The following is an 18,685-nucleotide window of genomic DNA, read 5'->3' as shown; positions in this document are numbered from 1 at the left end:
ACCAGGCAAGTCAGTTAAGAACAAATTCTTATTTTCAATGACAGTCTAGGAACAGTGGGTTAACTGCCTGTTCAGGGACAGGACGACAGATTTGTACCTTTTCAGCTCGGGGGTTTGAACTTGCAACCTTCCGGTTACTAGTCCAACGCTCTAACCACCCTTGAGTCAATAATTTGTAGAATAACCCTTTGCAGTGATTGGAGCTTTCAGCTGGTTTTCTCAAGTGGTCAATTTTCTTCTTCGCCATTGGCTGAATCCTCCTGATGACCTGGTTGGACATGACTCCGACCGGGTCCACCAGGAGGGATCTGACAATGAAGTTGGAAGTCCGTCCCATCCAGTTGGCTACATTAAAATGGTGGAAGCCCTCAATGGCGCTTCCCATGCTAATACGTGCTTTTGGCCACTAGAGGCCTCTATCATTCATTTATATATACAGTCATTTGCCTGACTGCGGTCTCGACTACTGTTTCCCATGGACACGGTGCGAAAGCGAGGCGGCTGGTGTGTTTCCGCTTACCTCACACTGAGAAGAACGAAACCGGTTAGCTTTTGGGACAAAGCGAAGGAAACGACAAAATACCATACAAAAATAAGCCATTTCGCACTTAACCTAACATTTTGGAGAATAGTCTTGTCTATTTGAATGATTTGAGTCCATGTCCCGACAGTGAGAACGAAGAGGAGGGCTTGAAGGCATTTAGGCTTTTCGTTGGTAAGTGTCTTCTGTTTGTCTCCAGCTACCGGTAAGCATCTGTCTGGCTTGTGCTGCAGACTGGCGCTGTTCGGTTCTCTCTCTCTGTCAGTATTATATTCTGATGTTGGCCTATTGCTTGGTTTAGGCCTATTTTCTATGTTTTGTAACCAGTGAAAAACAGAAACAAATGTTACTTGTTAATAGTTTTTGTCTTTTTGTTTTGTGCCAACATCTGTCTGTTAATAACTAAGTTACTACTAACCTTCTATGTGAGCTCAACAATGTCCTAGGGGACTAGGTTGTCTAGCTAATGTAAGATCTAGTTACTAGTTAGCGGGTTTGAACTTTGGATTTTTGTGTTGATCTGTAATTTTCTAGGCTATCAGATCTTTCGGGCGATTTGAACCTTCAAAAGATGTTCAGTGTTTGTAAACTAACAATGACATGTCAGTCAGTGTGTCTTTTGCCACAACAGAGATAGAAAGATCGGCCAAGGACCATTGTAATGAGGAAGGACCCCCGTTGTGTTGTGGATGATTAGCCGGGGTTACAATGCCCAGTAAACTAGATACCATAATACGTATATCTACCGGTCGGACCATAAAAAGTGACCGATAACCAGTTCGTAAAATACATAACTATGTGATTATACAAGTTGGCCATTGCTCCTTGTTGTTACATTAACCTTATGTCTAATAAACGTGATCATCCGTTTTACACAGAAGATCAGGTATTATCTAGTTGTCCAGTTACAGCTGTAACCTATATTGTGGTAACGTTAGGGCTGTGATATTGTCTCTCGGTCATATTTCCCAACCGTTTTACATGTTGACATGTCCTGACATGCCAGCACATCACTAGCAATGCATTTCAACCTACAGTGTGTGATTGTTGTAATCTTAGCGCTTTTAGTGATACATTGTTGCAATAAATCCGAATGTTCAGTAGATTACATTGTATCAATGTGTGTGTGTGTGTGTGTGTGTGTGTGTGTGTGTGTGTGTGTGTGTGTGTGTGTGTGTGTGTGTGTGTGTGTGTGTGTGTGTGTGTGTGTGTGTGTGTGTGTGTGTGTGTGTGTGTGTGTGTGTGTGTGTGTGTGTGTGTGTGTGTGTGTGTGTGATGTGGACACCGAGGAATGTATGTAGATGTCTGTACAGTCGTTCGGGCATGCGCACTGCACTCTGTTTAGCTGGCAGTACAGTTGCACGTGTTAACGCGTGTGACTCGTGTCGATTCAGCGTCAGCTGTACTAGTACGAGGACGTTCTATATTTACATTTTGCCAAGTCTGCTAGGCGCAGTTAATAGATTAGTGTATATCTGTTCATGTTTAGTTTAAGCGGTAGACTTACATATTGTGGTTATATCACAACCCAGTTAAAATAATTTATCATTACAGAGCAATTAAGACAACAAAGTAGGCAAGTAGAATTTGATAAGCAACAAATCAGTTTTGAAATCTCAGAAGAAGTACATCACCCCTCTCGTGTACAGCAGGCAGCAGAGAGCAGGGATGGGCAAAGTGATGCTTATTTGGTAGAATATATATTGTTTCAAATTAGCAACAAAACATTTTGTTGACCAAATATGACACTCACTCATTGACCTCATACAAAAATGTTGGTGGACAGATTCTGGGTGGAGTAAAACCTCTATAAAATATTCCTCACTTAGGCTTATTTTCATGGATAGATATTTGGTGGTTGCCTCTTCCTCTCTGCTCCTTCTCTTTCTCCCCCTCCCAATGCTGTCTCTCTCTCCATACGAAGGCCCCCTCTCTCGTTTCACTCTTATGCCTCTTTCTCTATGCCTCAATCTGGGTTCTCTCCTCTCAGCCCCAGCCTGGCTCTAGGCAGCTCCATCAGAGTAGAGGGCTGAACTTAAGGCATTAGTCAGGCCTATCAGATGGCAATCTCTTCACGGCTGTTCCCTGGCACACTGAGTGCTCTGTTCCCAGACACATGCCTTCGCTCCCTCTCTCCTCCCTGCTCTCTTTGAGCTCCAGACACATGCCTTCTCTCCCCTGGCTCTCTCTCTCTCTCTCTCTCTCTCTCTCTCTCTCTCTCTCTCTCTCTCTCTCTCTCTCTCTCTCTCTCCCCCCTGTGCTCTCGCTCTCTCTCTCTCTCCCCTGAGCTCTCTCCCCCCTGTGCTCTCGCTCTCTCTCTCTCTCTCCCCTGAGCTCTCTCTCTCTCCCCCTGTGCTCTCTCTCTCGCGCTCTCTCTCTATCCCCTGAGCTCTCTCTCTCCCCCCTGCGCTCGCTCTCTCTCTCTCCCCTGCTCTCTCTCTCCCCTGCTCTTTCTCTCTCTCCTGATCTTTGTCTCCTGCCTGCTCTCCCTCTCTCTCTCTCCTGCTCTCTCTCTCTCTCTCTCTCTTTCTCTCTTTCTCTCTCTCTCCCCTGCTCTCTCTCTCTCTCCTGCCTGCTCTCTCTCTCCTGCCTGCTCTCTCTCTCCTGCCTGCTCTCTCTCTCCTGCCTGCTCTCTCTCTCTCGCCTGTTCTCTCTTTCCTGCCTGCTCTCTCTCATGCTCTGTCTCCTGCCTGCTCTCTCTCCTGCTCTCTCTCTCTCCTGCTCTCTCTCTCCTGCCTGCTCGCTCTCTCTTGCCTGCTCTCTCTCTCCTGCCTGCTCTCTCTCTCCTGCTCTCTCTCTCCTTCCTGCTCTCTCTCCTTCCTGCGCTCTCTCTCCTGCCTGCTCTCTCTCTCCTGCCTGCTCTCTCTCTCCTGCTCTCTCTCTCCTGCCTGCTCTCGCTCCCCTGCCTGCTCTCTCTCTCCTGCTCTCTCTCTCCCTGCTCTCTCTCTCTCCTGCTCTCTCTCTCCTGCCTGCTCGCTCTCTCTTGCCTGCTCTCTCTCTCCTGCCTGCTCTCTCTCTCCTGCTCTCTCTCTCCTTCCTGCTCTCTCTCCTTCCTGCGCTCTCTCTCCTGCCTGCTCTCTCTCTCCTGCCTGCTCTCTCTCTCTCCTGCTCTCTCTCTCCTGCCTGCTCTCGCTCCCCTGCCTGCTCTCTCTCTCCTGCCTGCTCTCTCTCTCTTCCCTACTCTCTCTCTCCCCTGCTCTCTCTCTCTCTCCCCTACTCTCTCTCCCCTACTCTCTCTCCTGCCTGCTCTCCCCTACTCTCTCTCTCCCCTGCTCTCTCTCTCTCTCACCTACTCTCTCTCTCCCCTACTCTCTCTCTCCCCTACTCTCTCTCCTGCTCTCTCTCCCCTGCTCTCTCTCCCCTACTCTCTCTCCTGCTCTCTCTCTCCCCTACTCTCTCTCTCCCCTGCTCTCTCTCTCCTGCTCTCTCTCCTGCCTGCGCTCTCTCTCCTGCATGCGCTCTCCTGCCTGCTCTCTCTCTCCTGCCTGCTCTCTCTCTCTCCTGCTCTCTCTCTCCCCTGCTCTCTCTCTCTCTTTCCCCTACTCTCTCTCTCTCCCCTACTCTCTCTCTCCTGCATGCGCTCTCTCTCCTGCCTGCTCTCTCTCTCCTGCCTGCTCTCTCTCTCTCCTGCTCTCTCTCTCCCCTGCTCTCTCTGTCTCTTTCCCCTACTCTCTCTCCCCTACTCTCTCTCTCCCCTACTCTCTCTCCTGCTCTCTCTCCCCCCTGTGCTCTCTCTCTCGCGCTCTCGCTCTATCCCCTGAGCTCTCTCTCTCTCCCCCCCTGCGCTCGCTCTCTCTCTCTCCCCTGCTCTCTCTCTCCCCTGCTCTTTCTCTCTCTCCTGATCTTTGTCTCCTGCCTGCTCTCCCCCTCTCTCTCTCTCCTGCTCTCTCTCTCTCTCTCTTTCTCTCTTTCTCTCTCTCTCCCCTGCTCTCTCTCTCTCTCCTGCCTGCTCTCTCTCTCCTGCCTGCTCTCTCTCTCCTGCCTGCTCTCTCTCTCCTGCCTGCTCTCTCTCTCTCGCCTGTTCTCTCTTTCCTGCCTGCTCTCTCTCATGCTCTGTCTCCTGCCTGCTCTCTCTCCTGCTCTCTCTCTCTCCTGCTCTCTCTCTCCTGCCTGCTCGCTCTCTCTTGCCTGCTCTCTCTCTCCTGCCTGCTCTCTCTCTCCTGCTCTCTCTCTCCTTCCTGCTCTCTCTCCTTCCTGCGCTCTCTCTCCTGCCTGCTCTCTCTCTCCTGCCTGTTCTCTCTCTCCTGCCTGCTCTCTCTCTCCTGCCTGCTCTCGCTCCCCTGCCTGCTCTCTCTCTCCTGCTCTCTCTCTCTCCTGCTCTCTCTCTCTCCTGCTCTCTCTCTCCTTCCTGCGCTCTCTCTCCTGCCTGCTCTCTCTCTCCTGCCTGCTCTCTCTCTCTCCTGCTCTCTCTCTCCTGCCTGCTCTCGCTCCCCTGCCTGCTCTCTCTCTCCTGCCTGCTCTCTCTCTCTTCCCTACTCTCTCTCTCCCCTGCTCTCTCTCTCTCTCCCCTACTCTCTCTCCCCTACTCTCTCTCCTGCCTGCTCTCCCCTACTCTCTCTCTCCCCTGCTCTCTCTCTCTCTCTCTCTCACCTACTCTCTCTCTCTCTCTCACCTACTCTCTCTCTCCCCTACTCTCTCTCTCCCCTACTCTCTCTCCTGCTCTCTCTCCCCTACTCTCTCTCTCCCCTACTCTCTCTCCTGCTCTCTCTCTCCCCTACTCTCTCTCTCCCCTACTCTCTCTCTCCCCTGCTCTCTCTCTCCTGCTCTCTCTCCTGCCTGCGCTCTCTCTCCTGCATGCGCTCTCCTGCCTGCTCTCTCTCTCCTGCCTGCTCTCTCTCTCTCCTGCTCTCTCTCTCCCCTGCTCTCTCTCTCTCTTTCCCCTACTCTCTCTCTCTCCCCTACTCTCTCTCTCCTGCATGCGCTCTCTCTCCTGCCTGCTCTCTCTCTCCTGCCTGCTCTCTCTCTCCTGCCTGCTCTCTCTCTCTCCTGCTCTCTCTCTCCCCTGCTCTCTCTCTCTCTTTCCCCTACTCTCTCTCTCCCCTACTCTCTCTCTCCCCTACTCTCTCTCCTGCTCTCTCTCCCCTACTCTCTCTCTCCCCTACTCTCTCTCCTGCTCTCTCTCTCCCCTACTCTCTCTCTCCCCTACTCTCTCTCTCCCCTGCTCTCTCTCCTGCCTGCTCTCTCTCATGCTCTGTCTCCTGCCTGCTCTCTCTCCTGCTCTCTCTCTCTCCTGCTCTCTCTCTCCTGCCTGCTCGCTCTCTCTTGCCTGCTCTCTCTCTCCTGCCTGCTCTCTCTCTCCTGCTCTCTCTCTCCTTCCTGCTCTCTCTCCTTCCTGCGCTCTCTCTCCTGCCTGCTCTCTCTCTCCTGCCTGCTCTCTCTCTCTCCTGCTCTCTCTCTCCTGCCTGCTCTCTCTCTCCTGCCTGCTCTCTCTCTCTCCCCTACTCTCTCTCTCCCCTGCTCTCTCTCTCTCTCCCCTACTCTCTCTCCCCTACTCTCTCTCTCCCCTACTCTCTCTCCTGCCTGCTCTCCCCTACTCTCTCTCCCCCCTGCTCTCTCTCTCTCTCTCCCCTACTCTCTCTCTCCCCTACTCTCTCTCTCCCCTACTCTCTCTCTCCCCTACTCTCTCTCCTGCTCTCTCTCTCTCCCCTACTCTCTCTCTCCCCTACTCTCTCTCTCTCCCTGCTCTCTCTCTCTCCTGCTCTCTCTCCTTCCTGCGCTCTCTCTCCTGCCTGCTCTCTCTCTCCTGCCTGCTCTCTCTCTCTCCTGCTCTCTCTCTCCTGCCTGCTCTCGCTCCCCTGCCTGCTCTCTCTCTCCTGCCTGCTCTCTCTCTCTTCCCTACTCTCTCTCTCCCCTGCTCTCTCTCTCTCTCCCCTACTCTCTCTCCCCTACTCTCTCTCCTGCCTGCTCTCCCCTACTCTCTCTCTCCCCTGCTCTCTCTCTCTCTCTCACCTACTCTCTCTCTCCCCTACTCTCTCTCTCCCCTACTCTCTCTCCTGCTCTCTCTCCCCTACTCTCTCTCTCCCCTACTCTCTCTCCTGCTCTCTCTCTCCCCTACTCTCTCTCTCCCCTACTCTCTCTCTCCCCTGCTCTCTCTCTCCTGCTCTCTCTCCTGCCTGCGCTCTCTCTCCTGCATGCGCTCTCTCTCCTGCCTGCTCTCTCTCTCCTGCCTGCTCTCTCTCTCTCCTGCTCTCTCTCTCCCCTGCTCTCTCTCTCTCTTTCCCCTACTCTCTCTCTCCCCTACTCTCTCTCTCCCCTACTCTCTCTCCTGCTCTCTCTCCCCTACTCTCTCTCTCCCCTACTCTCTCTCCTGCTCTCTCTCTCCCCTACTCTCTCTCTCCCCTACTCTCTCTCTCCCCTGCTCTCTCTCCTGCCTGCTCTCTCTCATGCTCTGTCTCCTGCCTGCTCTCTCTCCTGCTCTCTCTCTCTCCTGCTCTCTCTCTCCTGCCTGCTCGCTCTCTCTTGCCTGCTCTCTCTCTCCTGCCTGCTCTCTCTCCTGCTCTCTCTCTCCTTCCTGCTCTCTCTCCTTCCTGCGCTCTCTCTCCTGCCTGCTCTCTCTCTCCTGCCTGCTCTCTCTCTCCTGCTCTCTCTCTCCTGCCTGCTCTCGCTCCCCTGCCTGCTCTCTCTCTCCTGCCTGCTCTCTCTCTCTCCCCTACTCTCTCTCTCCCCTGCTCTCTCTCTCTCCCCTACTCTCTCTCCCCTACTCTCTCCTGCCTGCTCTCCCCTACTCTCTCTCCCCCTGCTCTCTCTCTCTCTCTCCCCCCTACTCTCTCTCTCCCCCTACTCTCTCTCTCCCCTACTCTCTCTCCTGCTCTCTCTCTCCCCTACTATCTCTCTCCCCTACTCTCTCTCTCCCCTGCTCTCTCTCTCCTGCATGCGCTCTCCTGCCTGCTCTCTCTCTCCTGCCTGCTCTCTCTCTCCTGCCTGCTCTCTCTCTCCTGCCTGCTCTCTCTTTCCTGCCTGCTCTCTCTCATGCTCTCTCTCCTGCCTGCTCTCTCTCTCCCCTGCTCTCTCTCTCTCCCCTGCTCTCTCTCCCCTGCCTGCTCTCTCTCTCCCCTGCTCTCTCTCTCTCCCCTGCTCTCACTCCCCTGCTCTCTCTCCATCCCCTGCTCTCTCTCCCCTGCTCTCTCCATCCCCTGCTCTCTCTCCCCTGCTCTCTCTCTCCCCTGCTCCCTCTCTCCCCTGCTCTCTCTCCCCTGCCTGCTCTCGCTCTCCCCTGCTTTCTCTCCCCTGCTTTCTCTCCCCTGCTTTATTTCCCCTGCTCTCTCTCTCCCCTGCTTTCTTTCCCCTGCTCTCTCTCTCCTGCTCTCTCTCCTGCCTGCGTTCTCTCTCCTGCATGCGCTCTCTCTCCTGCCTGCTCTCTCTCTCCTGCCTGCTCTCTCTCTCCTGCTCTCTCTCCCCTGCCTGCTCTCTCTCTCCTGCCTGCTCTCTCTGTCTCCCCTACTCTCTCTCCCCCCTGCTCTCTCTCCCCCCTACTCTCTCTCTCCCCTACTCTCTCTCTCCCCTACTCTCCCCTACTCTCTCTCCTGCCTGCTCTCCCCTACTCTCTCTCTCCCCTGCTCTCCCCTACTCTCTCTCCTGCCTGCTCTCCCCTACTCTCTCTCTCCCCTGCTCTCTCCTACTCTCTCTCTCCCCTACTCTCTCTCCTGCCTGCTCTCCCCTACTCTCTCTCCCCCCTGCTCTCTCTCCCCCCTACTCTCTCTCTCCCCTACTCTCTCTCTCCCCTACTCTCTCTCCCCTGCTCTCCCCTACTCTCTCTCTCCCCTACTCTCTCTCCTGCCTGCTCTCCCCTACTCTCTCTCTCCCCTACTCTCTCTCTCCCTGCTCTCTCTCTCCCCCTACTCTCCCTCTCCCCTGCTCTCTCTCTCCTGCATGCGCTCTCCTGCCTGCTCTCTCTCTCCTGCTCTCTCTCTCTCTCCTGCCTGCTCTCTCTCTCTCTCCCCCTACTCTCTCTCCCCTACTCTCTCTCCTGCCTGCTCTCCCCTACTCTCTCTCCCCCCTGCTCTCTCTCTCTCTCTCTCCCTACTCTCTCTCTCCCCCTACTCTCTCTCTCCCCTACTCTCTCTCTCCCCTGCTCTCTCTGTCTCCCCTACTCTCTCTCCCCCTGCTCTCTCTCCCCCTACTCTCTCTCTCCCCTACTCTCTCTCTCCCCTACTCTCCCCTACTCTCTCTCCTGCCTGCTCTCCCCTACTCTCTCTCTCCCCTGCTCTCCCCTACTCTCTCTCCTGCCTGCTCTCCCCTACTCTCTCTCTCCCCTGCTCTCTCCTACTCTCTCTCTCCCCTACTCTCTCCCCTGCCTGCTCTCCCTACTCTCTCTCCCCCTGCTCTCTCTCCCCCCTACTCTCTCTCTCCCCCTACTCTCTCTCTCCCCTACTCTCTCTCCCCTGCTCTCCCCTACTCTCTCTCTCCCCTACTCTCTCTCCTGCCTGCTCTCCCCCTACTCTCTCTCTCCCCTACTCTCTCTCTCTCCCCTGCTCTCTCTCTCCCCTACTCTCCCTCTCCCCTACTCTCTCTCCTGCTCTCTCTCTCCCCTACTCTCTCTCCTGCTCTCTCTCTCCCCTACTCTCTCTCTCTCCCCTACTCTCTCTCTCACCTGCTCTCTCTCTCCTGCCTGCTCTCTCTCTCCCCTGCTCTCTCTCTCTCCCCTGCTCTCTCTCCCCTGCCTGCTCTCTCTCTCCCCTGCTCTCTCTCTCTCCCTGCTCTCTCTCCCCTGCTCTCTCTCCATCCCCTGCTCTCTCTCCCCTGCTCTCTCTCTCCCCTGCTCCCTCTCTCCCCTGCTCTCTCTCCCCTGCCTGCTCTCGCTCTCCCCTGCTTTCTCTCCCTGCTTTCTCTCCCCTGCTTTATTTCCCCTGCTCTCTCTCTCCCCTGCTTTCTTTCCCCTGCTCTCTCTCTCCCCTGCTCTCTCTCTCCTGCCTGTGCTCTCTGTCCTGCCTGCTCTCTCTCTCCCCCCTCTCTCTCTCCCCTGCTCTCGCTCTCCCTGCTCTCGCTCTCCCCTGCTTTCTCTCCCTGCTCTCGCTCTCCCCTGCTTTCTCTCCCCTGCTCTCTCTCTCCCCTGCTCTCTCTCCCCTGCTCTCTCTCCCCTGCTCTCTATCTCTCCCCTGCTTTCTTTCCCCTTCTCTCTCTCTCCCCTGCTCTCTCTCTCCCCTGCTGCTCTCTCTCTCCCCTGCTCTCTCCCTCCCTGCTCTCTCTCTCCCCTGCTCTCTCTCTCCCCCCTGCTCTCTCTCTCCCCTGCTCTCTCTCTCCCCTGCTCTCTCTCTCCCCTGCTCCCTCTCCCCTGCTCTCTCTCCCCCTGCTCTCTCTCTCCCCCTGCTCTCTCTCCCCTGTCTCTCTCTCTCCCTGCTCTCCTCCCCTGTCTCTCTCTCCCCCTCCTCTCTCTCCCTGCTCTCTCTCTCCCCTGCTCCCTCTCTCCTGCCTGTGCTCTCTGTCCTGCCTGCTCTCTCTCTCCCCTGCTCTCTCTCTCTCTCCCCTGCTCTCTCTCTCTCCCCTGCTCTCTCGCTCTCCCCTGCCTGCTCTCTCTCTCCCCTGCTCTCTCGCTCTCCCCTGCTTTCTCTCCCCTGCCTGCTCTCGCTCTCCCCTGCTTTCTCTCCCCTGCTCTCTCTCTTCCCTGCTTTCTTTCCCCTGCTCTCTCTCTCCCCTGCCTGCTCTCTCCCTCCCCTGCTCTCTCTCTCTCCCCTGCTCTCTCTCCCCTGCTCTCTCTCTCTCTCCCCTGCTCTCTCTCCCCTGCTCTCTCTCCCCTGCTCTCTCTCCCCTGTGTGCTCTCGCTCTCCCCTGCTCTCTCTCTCTCCCCTGCTCTCTCTCCCCTGCTCTCTCTCTCTCTCCCCTGCTCTCTCTCCCCTGCTCTCTCTCCCCTGCTCTCTCTCCCCTGTGTGCTCTCGCTCTCCCCTGCTCTCTCTCTCCCCTGCTCTCTCTCTCCCCTGCTTTCTCTCTCCTGCCTGTGCTCTCTGTCCTGCCTGCTCTCTCTCTCCCCTGCTCTCTCTCTCTCCCCTGCTCTCTCGCTCTCCCCTGCTTGCTCTCTCTCCCCTGCTTGCTCTCTCTCCCATGCTCTCTCGCTCACTCCTGCTTTCTCTCCCCTGCTCTCTCTCTCTCCCCTGCTCTCTCTCCCCTGCCTGCTCTCTCTCTCCCCTGCTCTCTCTCTCTCCCCTGCTCTCTCTCCCCTGCTCTCTCTCCATCCCCTGCTCTCTCTCCCCTGCTCTCTCTCTCCCCTGCTCCCTCTCTCCCCTGCTCTCTCTCCCCTGCCTGCTCTCGCTCTCCCCTGCTTTCTCTCCCCTGCTTTCTCTCCCCTGCTTTATTTCCCCTGCTCTCTCTCTCCCCTGCTTTCTTTCCCCTGCTCTCTCTCTCCCCTGCTCTCTCTCTCCTGCCTGTGCTCTCTGTCCTGCCTGCTCTCTCTCTCCCCTGCTCTCTCTCTCCCCTGCTCTCGCCATCCCCTGCTCTCGCTCTCCCCTGCTTTCTCTCCCCTGCTCTCGCTCTCCCCTGCTTTCTCTCCCCTGCTCTCTCACTCCCCTGCTCTCTCTCCCCTGCTCTCTCTCCCCTGCTCTCTATCTCTCCCCTGCTTTCTTTCCCCTTCTCTCTCTCTCCCCTGCCTGCTCTCTCCCTCCCCTGCTCTCTCTCTCCCCTGCTCTCTCTCTCCCCTGCTCTCTCTCCCCTGCTCTCTCTCTCTCCCCTGCTCTCTCTCTCCCCTGCTCTCTCTCTCCCCTGCTCTCTCTCCCCTGTCTGCTCTCGCTCTCCCCTGCTCTCTCTCTCCCCTGCTCTCTCTCTCCCCTGCTCTCTCTCTCCTGCCTGTGCTCTCTGTCCTGCCTGCTCTCTCTCTCCCCTGCTCTCTCTCTCTCTCCCCTGCTCTCTCTCTCTCCCCTGCTCTCTCGCTCTCCCCTGCCTGCTCTCTCTCTCCCCTGCTCTCTCGCTCTCCCCTGCTTTCTCTCCCCTGCCTGCTCTCGCTCTCCCCTGCTTTCTCTCCCTGCTCTCTCTCTTCCCTGCTTTCTTTCCCCTGCTCTCTCTCCCCTGCCTGCTCTCTCCCTCCCCTGCTCTCTCTCTCTCCCCTGCTCTCTCTCCCCTGCTCTCTCTCTCTCTCCCCTGCTCTCTCTCCCCTGCTCTCTCTCCCCTGCTCTCTCTCCCCTGTGTGCTCTCGCTCTCCCCTGCTCTCTCTCTCCCCTGCTCTCTCTCTCCCCTGCTTTCTCTCTCCTGCCTGTGCTCTCTGTCCTGCCTGCTCTCTCTCTCCCCTGCTCTCTCTCTCTCCCCTGCTCTCTCGCTCTCCCCTGCTTGCTCTCTCTCCCCTGCTCTCTCTCTCTCCCCTGCTCTCTCTCCCATGCTCTCTCGCTCACTCCTGCTTTCTCTCCCCTGCTCTCTCTCTCCCATGCTCTCTCTCTCTCCCCTGCCTGCTCTCTCTCTCCCCTGCTCTCTCTCTCTCCCCTGCTCTCTCTCTCTCCCCTGCTCTCGCTCTCCCCTGCTTTCTCTCCCCTGCTCTCGCTCTCCCCTGCTCTCTCTCCCCTGCTCTCTCTCTCTCCCCTGCTCTCTCGCTCTCCCCTGCTTTCTCTCGCCTGCTCTATCTCTCCCCTGCTTTCTCTCGCCTGCTCTATCTCTCCCCTGCTTTCTCTCGCCTGCTCTATCTCTCCCCTGCTTTCTCTCCCCTGCTCTCTCTCTCCCCTGCTCTCTCTCCCCTGCTCTCTCTCTCCCCTGCTCTCTCTCTCTCCCCTGCTCTCTCTCCCCTGCTCTCTCTCTCCCCTGCTTTCTCTCCCCTGCTCTCTCTCCCCTGCACTCTCGCTCTCCCCTGCTTTCTCTCCCCTGCTCTCTCTCTCTCCCCTGCTTTATCTCCCCTGCTCTCTCTCTCCCCTGCTTTCTCTCCCTTGCTCTCTCTCTCCCCTGCTCTCTCTCCCCTGCTCTCTCTCTCTCCCCTGCTTTCTCTCCCCTGCTTTCTCTCCCCTGCTCTCTCTCTCCCCTGCTCTCTCTCTCCCCTGCTTTCTCTCCCCTGCTCTCTCGCTCTCCCCTGCTCTCTCGCTCTCCCCTGCTTTCTCTCCCCTGCTCTCTCTCTCTCCCCTGCTTTATCTCCCTTGCTCTCTCTCTCCCCTGCTTTCTCTCCCCTGCTCTCTCTCTCCCCTGCTTTCTCTCCCTTGCTCTCTCTCTCCCCTGCTTTCTCTCCCCTGCTCTCCCTCTCTCCTGCTTTCTCTCTCCCCTGCTTTCTCTCCCCTGCTCTCTCTCCCCTGCTCTCTCGCTCTCCCCTGCTTTCTCTCCCCTGCTCTCTCTCTCTCCCCTGCTTTCTCTCCCTTGCTCTCTCTCTCCCCTGCTTTCTCTCCCCTGCTCTCTCTCTCTCCCCTGCTTTATCTCCCCTGCTCTCTCTCTCCCCTGCTTTCTCTCCCTTGCTCTCTCTCTCCCCTGCTTTCTCTCCCCTGCTCTCTCTCTACCCTGCTTTCTCTCCCCTGCTCTCTCTCTCTCCCCTGCTTTATCTCCCCTGCTCTCTCTCTCCCCTGCTTTCTCTCCCTTGCTCTCTCTCTCCCCTGCTTTCTCTCCCCTGCTCTCTCTCTCCCCTGCTTTCTCTCCCTTGCTCTCTCTCTCCCCTGCTTTCTCTCCCCTGCTTTCTCTCCCCTGCTCTCTCTCTCCCCTGCTTTCTCTCCCCTGCTCTCTCTCTCCCTGCTGCTTTCTCTCCCCCTTGCTCTCTCTCCCCTCTCTCTCCCCTGCTCTGCTTTCTCTCCCCTGCTTTCTCTCCCTGCTCTCTCTCTCCCCTGCTTTCTCTCCCCTGCTCTCTCTCCCCTGCTCTCTCTCTCTCCCCTGCTTTCTCTCCCCTGCTCTCTCTCTCCCCCTTCTGTCTTTGTGCTCTAAGAGCCATGGGCAGCAGGGAAACCACAGCACGTTGGAGTGGAGGAGTTTTTCTTCCCCAAGTCTCTCTCACTCCCCTCCCATCCCTCTATCCTCTATTTCCCTCCCTCCTTCAGAAGTTGAGATCCTTAGGCGTGTTGTGCCAATATACATTAGGCTCACATGACTGACTGGTGAACAAGATAAGGATACCTCATGTTGTTGACAAACATCAGGCCCACTTTTCTCTGAGGGAGGAGTTGAGGAGAACAGCACATTAAGAATGTTCCTTTTTTCAAAAAGCTCTTTGACATTAGACCCAATTTCCACCGGGATTTTACTGACCTTGTAATCTGATTTACAGCAGCAATCAGCAATCATGTGACAGTGGAGTAGGACTCACTTACAGCAGCATTCAGGTGATAGTAGAGTAGAACTCACTTACAGCAGCATTCAGGTGACAGTAGAGTAGGACTCACTTACAGCAGCATTCAGGTGACAGTAGAGTAGAACTCACTTACAGCAGCATTCAGGTGACAGTAGAGTAGGACTCACTTACAGCAGCATTCAGGTGACAGTAGAGTAGAACTCACTTACAGCAGCATTCATTTACATTTAAGTCATTTAGCAGACGCTCTTATCCAGAGCGATTTCAGGTGACAGTAGAGTAGAACTCACTTACAGCAGCATTCAGGTGACAGTAGAGTAGAACTCACTTACAGCAGCATTCAGGTGACAGTAGAGTAGAACTCACTTACAGCAGCATTCAGGTGACAGTAGAGTAGAACTCACTTACAGCAGCATTCATGTGACAGTAGAGTAGAACTCACTTACAGCAGCATTCAGGTGACAGTAGAGTAGAACTCACTTACAGCGGCATTCAGGTGACAGTAGAGTAGGACTCACTTACAGCAGCATTCAGGTGACAGTAGAGTAGAACTCACTTACAGCAGCATTCATGTGATGGTAGAGTAGAACTCACTTACAGCAGCATTCAGGTGACAGTACAGTAGAACTCACTTACAGCAGCATTCACGTGACAGTAGAGTAGAACTCACTTACAGCAGCATTCATGTGACAGTAGAGTAGAACTCACTTACAGCAGCATTCAGGTGACAGTAGAGTAGAACTCACTTACAGCAGCATTCAGGTGACAGTAGAGTAGAACTCACTTACAGCAGCATTCAGGTGACAGTAGAGTAGGACTCACTTACAGCAGCATTCAGGTGACAGTAGAGTAGAACTCACTTACAGCAGCATTCAGGTGACAGTAGAGTAGAACTCACTTACAGCAGCATTCAGGTGACAGTAGAGTAGAACTCACTTACAGCAGCATTCAGGTGACAGTAGAGTAGAACTCACTTACAGCAGCATTCAGGTGACAGTAGAGTAGAACCTACTTACAGCAGCATTCATGTGACAGTAGAGTAGAACTCACTTACAGCAGCATTCAGGTGACAGTAGAGTAGGACTCACTTACAGCGGCATTCAGGTGACAGTAGAGTAGGACTCACTTACAGCAGCATTCAGGTGACAGTAGAGTAGAACTCACTTACAGCAGCATTCAGGTGACAGTAGAGTAGAACTCACTTACAGCAGCATTCAGGTGACAGTAGAGTAGAACTCACTTACAGCAGCATTCAGGTGACAGTAGAGTAGAACTCACTTACAGCAGCATTCATGTGATAGTAGATTAGTACTGAGAGCTTTTCCCCCTTAACCAGACACAAGGGTCTGTGTCCCAAATGGTAGCCTATTCCCTATACAGTGCACTACTTTCCCTATATAATGTGCTACTTTTGACCAGAGGCCTATAGGCCGTGGTCAAAATTCGTGCACTAGCCTATATAGGGAATAGAGTAGTCATATGGGACAGGACCGAGATGTTAGAAGCTACAAGCAGGCCATCATATTTCAGACTGAAAACACTGTACTGACCTCACCATGCGCTGACCAGGGACCATGTTTATTTCTTCTGAGGATTCAATTTGATATTCAGGAACATGGGTTGTAATTTTGGGCACCCAGAACCAAATCTCACCTGCTCGCGGACTAGATAGTCTGTTTCGTCTGTCACGAGATTACATGAGTTATAGAATTAACTTACTCATCTATGACACAACATCCAGAATCACATCAGTTGCGGGCACCAATTCTAGACAACTAGGCTAAATTAATTATTTTGGTTTTTGTACCAATTTCTTTCCAGTGACATATCCGTTTCATTGGCAGTTGTATTGTAGGTCTGGGGCCCAGACTGTTTGATTCAGGAAGTGTTCTGTTTGGGCCCAGACTGTTTGATTCAGGAAGTGTTCTGTTGGGGCCCAGACTGTTTGATTCAGGAAGTGTTCTGTTGGGGCCCAGACTGTTTGATTCAGGAAGTGTTCTGTTGGGGCCCAGACTGTTTGATTCAGGAAGTGTTCTGTTGGGGCCCAGACTGTTTGATTCAGGAAGTGTTCTGTTGGGGCCCAGACTGTTTGATTCAGGAAGTGTTCTGTTGGGGCCCAGACTGTTTGATTCAGGAAGTGTTCTGTTGGGGCCCAGACTGTTTGATTCAGGAAGTGTTCTGTTGGGGCCCAGACTGTTTGATTCAGGAAGTGTTCTGTTGGGGCCCAGACTGTTTGATTCAGGAAGTGTTCTGTTGGGGCCCAGACTGTTTGATTCAGGAAGTGTTCTGTTGGGGCCCAGACTGTTTGATTCAGGAAGTGTTCTGTTGGGGCCCAGACTGTTTGATTCAGGAAGTGTTCTGTTAAACCCAGACTGTTTGATTCAGGAAGTGTTCTGTTGGGGCCCAGACTGTTTGATTCAGGAAGTGTTCTGTTAAACCCAGACTGTTTGATTCAGGACGTGTTCTGTTGGGGCCCATACTGTTTGATTCAGGAAGTGTTCTGTTGGGGCCCAGACTGTTTGATTCAGGAAGTGTTCTGTTGGGGCCCAGACTGTTTGATTCAGGAAGTGTTCTGTTGGGGCCCAGACTGTTTGATTCAGGAAGTGTTCTGTTGGGGCCCAGACTGTTTGATTCAGGAAGTGTTCTGTTGGGGCCCCGACTGTTTGATTCAGGAAGTGTTCTGTTGGGGCTCAGACTGTTTGATTCAGGAAGTGTTCTGTTGGGGCCCAGACTGTTTGATTCAGGAAGTGTTCTGTTTGGGCCCAGACTGTTTGATTCAGGAAGTGTTCTGTTGGGGCCCAGACTGTTTGATTCAGGAAGTGTTCTGTTGGGGCCCAGACTGTTTGATTCAGGAAGTGTTCTGTTGGGGCCCAGACTGTTTGATTCAGGAAGTGTTCTGTTGGGGCCCAGACTGTTTGATTCAGGAAGTGTTCTGTTGGGGCCCAGACTGTTTGATTCAGGAAGTGTTCTGTTGGGGCCCAGACTGTTTGATTCAGGAAGTGTTCTGTTGGGGCCCAGACTGTTTGATTCAGGAAGTGTTCTGTTGGGGCCCAGACTGTTTGATTCAGGAAGTGTTCTGTTGGGGCCCAGACTGTTTGATTCAGGAAGTGTTCTGTTGGGGTCCAGACTGTTTGATTCAGGAAGTGTTCTGTTGGGGCCCAGACTGTTTGATTCAGGAAGTGTTCTGTTGATAGGCCGGTTTGTTCAAACTTTGAAGGTGTTGCTCACAGTATAAAACCAGGAAACATTCATTTCTATTGCCATTGTGTTACGTTCCTTAAGAAGATGTAGACGACAAAGGCCAAAACAATGCTTACAATGCTTTCTTGAAGGGCCAACTGAGAGCGGAGCTCAACGGAAAGGCTGGGCGTTAGGAGCAGAGCAATATTAGGTTATGTGTCAGTACGACTACTAGGCGACGTAGTGGTGGTATGATGACTAGGCGACATAGTGGTGGTATGATGACTAGGCGACGTGGTGGTGGTTGTATGATGACTAGGTGAGGTGGTGGTGGTTGTATGATGACTAGGTGAGGTGGTGGTGGTGGTTGTATGATGACTAGGTGAGGTGGTGGTGGTGGTTGTATGATGACTAGGTGAGGTGGTGGTGGTGGTTGTATGATGACTAGGTGAGGTGGTGGTGGTTGTGTGATGACTAGGCTACGTGGTGGTGGTATGATGACTAGGCGATGTGGTGGTGGTATGATGACTAGGCTACGTGGTGGTAGTATGATGACTAGGCGATGTGGTGGTGGTATGATGACTAGGCTACGTGGTGGTAGTATGATGACTAGGCGATGTGGTGGTGGTATGATGACTAGGCTACGTGGTGGTAGTATGATGACTAGGCGATGTGGTGGTGGTATGATGACTAGGCTACGTGGTGGTAGTATGATGACTAGGCTACGTGGTGGTGGTATGATGACTAGGCTACGTGGTGGTGGTGGTATGATGACTAGGCTACGTGGTGGTATGATGACTAGGCTACGTGGTGGTATGATGACTAGGCTACGTGGTGGTGGTATGATGACTAGGCTACGTGGTGGTGGTATGATGACTAGGCTACGTGGTGGTATGATGACTAGGCTACGTGGTGGTGGTATGATGACTAGGCTACGTGGTGGTATGATGACTAGGCTACGTGGTGGTATGATGACTAGGCTACGTGGTGGTATGATGACTAGGCGACGTGGTGGTATGATGACTAGGCTACGTGGTGGTGGTATGATGACTAGGCTACGTGGTGGTGGTATGATGACTAGGCTACGTGGTGGTGGGATGATGACTAGGCTACGTGGTGGTGGTATGATGACTAGGCTACGTGGTGGTGGTATGATGACTAGGCTACGTGGTGGTATGATGACTAGGCTACGTGGTGGTATGATGACTAGGCTACGTGGTGGTAGTAGTTTGACTGTCTTATTACACAGTTATAATCATTAACGTGATTCAGTGTTCATATCAGACAATCTACAGTAGCAGGCCGTGTGGTGGTGCCATCCTGCCATCCTAGATCACGCTACCTTACTCTGCAGAGGGCAACACGAGAAGACCTTGGAGGAGGCAGATACGAGGTCAAACCATTTTAGGAATGTAAAAGATCAATAATGACTCAGAAAATAGATTACACACAATATATTCACGAGGTAAAACAAAAAAAAATGTCCCTTCACACTCCTGGTCATCTTATTCCTACAGACCAATCAGGCTGCTTTGTGTTTTCTCAGGCTTGAGAAAGTAACCAAGCTCATTCTGCTTTCGGCTTCCCTTCACAAATATGGCAGCAGCCCTGCTATGCAAACAGCTCGGCTACACCTGAAGAGGTTCTTTGAACACAATATGACAGTTGTTGTGGATTGTGTGTGTTTTTGTTTGTTTGTTGGTTAGAGAGGCGGGCCATCTTGTCCTTATCTACGTCAACAAAGCTCTACAGAATATCCCAGAGTGCATTGCAAGTGTGATGATGATGATGATGAT

At 53.7% G+C, this 18,685-nt stretch overlaps 1 protein-coding gene across 1 annotated transcript in view; it reads left to right on the top strand.

Moving 5' to 3' along the window:
• Positions 1-457: 457 nt before the first annotated feature.
• Positions 458-18,685, top strand: part of susd6 (sushi domain containing 6) — a 77,216-nt gene continuing 58,988 nt past the window's right edge. The window contains exon 1 of the mRNA XM_046291060.1: positions 458-715. The gene's annotated coding sequence lies outside the window, so the exon portion shown is untranslated. The remainder of the gene's footprint in view (positions 716-18,685) is intronic.

The sequence above is a fragment of the Oncorhynchus gorbuscha genome, linkage group LG12, assembly GCF_021184085.1.
Source record: "Oncorhynchus gorbuscha isolate QuinsamMale2020 ecotype Even-year linkage group LG12, OgorEven_v1.0, whole genome shotgun sequence".
Classification (NCBI taxonomy): domain Eukaryota; kingdom Metazoa; phylum Chordata; class Actinopteri; order Salmoniformes; family Salmonidae; genus Oncorhynchus; species Oncorhynchus gorbuscha.
The sequence above is the reverse complement of the archived record's forward strand: the minus strand, read 5'-3'. Positions and strand labels throughout refer to the sequence as shown.